The sequence below is a fragment of the Vicugna pacos genome, chromosome X (assembly GCF_048564905.1).
Source record: "Vicugna pacos chromosome X, VicPac4, whole genome shotgun sequence".
NCBI classification, from domain to species: Eukaryota; Metazoa; Chordata; class Mammalia; order Artiodactyla; family Camelidae; genus Vicugna; species Vicugna pacos.
Window position 1 is genome coordinate 7,495,530 of NC_133023.1, and position 2,164 is coordinate 7,497,693.

Sequence of the window (2,164 nt, forward strand, 5' to 3'; positions counted from 1 at the left end):
CTGAATACTGGTGTTAAAAGAGATTTTGAAACAATCTACTTTGGCCTCTTCATTTCATCAATGAGGAAAGCAAAATCTAGAGACTCCAAGCCATCCAAGTCACAAAATCAGAGACGTGTGATAATTCAGGACTAGTGCCCTGTTTTTTCATGATGCACTCAGTGATCTTTTCCTTTACCATTGTCCCTTTCCTCGAGAAGGTCATATTCCTCCATTTATAACCCCATTCCAGTTTGCTTCAATGTATCTTTTTTTGAGTTTCATGGTTTTATTAACACAAATACAGTGTGCATGAGCTGTCCATTTGTTTTCTTCGCTGCGCAGCCTGGCATTGGGACTGGTGACTCTGACGGCCAGCTGGGCTGCTCTTTCCACAATGGCTTTGCGGTTCTTGGAGGAGACGTTGTGAGCAATCTCAGCACGGTAAGATTTGTTGCACATCAGCAACACTTCGAGCTCCTTGACGTTGTGGACCAGGAACTTCGCTGGGCAGCGTGTGCTTTGTTTTCTTGTTGCTCCTGTAGCTGATGCTGGGCATCAGGATCTGGCCCTTGAACCTCCTGCGCACCCTGTTGTCAATGCCTCTGGGTTCCCGCCAGTTCCGCTTAATTTTGACATATTGGTCTGACTGGTGCCGGATGAACTTCTTGGTCCTCTTTTTGACAATCTTGGGCTTCACGAGGGGTCTGAGGACGGCCACGATGCCGACTAGGAGATGGCTGCCACCTCCGTAGGTAGTGCCAAGGAAGAGAGGGCTTCAATGTATGTTGAATCAAAATAGCAAGAACGAATTGGTTCTTGTGGTTTTGTCTTAATGCCCTGACAAAGTCACTAAGAAATGCTGTGAGGATAGGATCTACTCAAGCCCTTTGAGAGCAATTCATATCTAACGATTAGAACTGTAAAATGAAAGGATCCCTAAGGGACTAGTTCCATGATAGGATCCTGGATCTTAACATACTGCATCTTCACCCTTAATCCTAGACATGGGGTTCAGTCTAAACCCAGGTTTCTCAACATTAGCACTGCTGACTTTGGGGGCTGGACAAGTCACTGAGGTTGAGTGCCATTCTGCGGGATTGCATCTGTTGAGAGCATCCATTTGCAGGATGCTTAGCAGCATCCGAGGCTTCTACCCAATGGATGGCAGTAGCACCCTACCCCTGAATTGTAATAACCAAAAATGTCTTCAGACATTCCAGATGTCCCTTTAGAGGATAAAATCACCCCAGATTGAGAACCACTAGTCTAAATCCTTCAGCATCAACATAAACCGTGACCCAAAATAGGAACAAGAGCAGAGATGAAAAGTGGGATAAAAAAGAACTCACTGGCACCTTTGACTATGAAACTCCTTTGGCTCTAAAGCCACTTAAATGTTTTGGTGAAAAAAAGGAAACTTGTTTTAATCAACTATATGCCTTTCCTCACTCCCACCACACTTTAGCCTTCAAGTGTATTTTTGTTGCCATGAAAACAGAGCCTGCCTGTTTGTAATTATAATATTATCCTGTAGCAAATTTCAGAAAGAGCCAATTGGTGCACTTCCAACCTCCAATTCTCTCTCTTGTCTTCTCCCTTCCTTAGCCAGGAGTTTGGAGAGAGGGAAGTAATGAGAGAAGGATGCCCCATGCACTCAGTTCTAGCCCTGTTCTGATATCTACACTCAGCACCAACGTCTCAGGTCTCCAGGACCTGCCCATCCAACTTGAAGCATCACCTTGGCTGTGCCCCAAGTTCATGCCACAGCAAGGTTCTCACTTGCTCAGCATTTTCACCCAAGACCACCGAACTTTGGTTAGGGAAGGTCAGGACACAACGATAGTGATGTGATGAAGGGAAGAGGTAGATAACCATTCTTAATCAAATAGAGTTATTATCTTTTTTTTCATTGAAGTACAGTCAGTTACAATGTGTCAATGTCTGGTGTCCAGCACAATGTCCCAGGCATGCATATACATATATATATCTGCTTTCATATTCTTTCTCATTAAAGGTTATTATGATATATTGAACATAGCTCCTTGTGCTATACAGAAGAAACTTTTTAAAAATCTATTTTTATATATAGTGGCTAACATTTGTAAATCTCAGAGTTATGATCTTTAATTCATGGCTAACATTACTTCTTCAAATATACCAATGATTGTCATGCTGTAGAAAC

General features: G+C 43.0%; 1 pseudogene; it reads right to left on the bottom strand.

Moving 5' to 3' along the window:
• Positions 1–201: 201 nt before the first annotated feature.
• On the bottom strand, positions 202–1,857 carry LOC102526576 (large ribosomal subunit protein eL32-like; annotated as a pseudogene).
• Between the last annotated feature and the right edge of the window lie 307 nt (positions 1,858–2,164).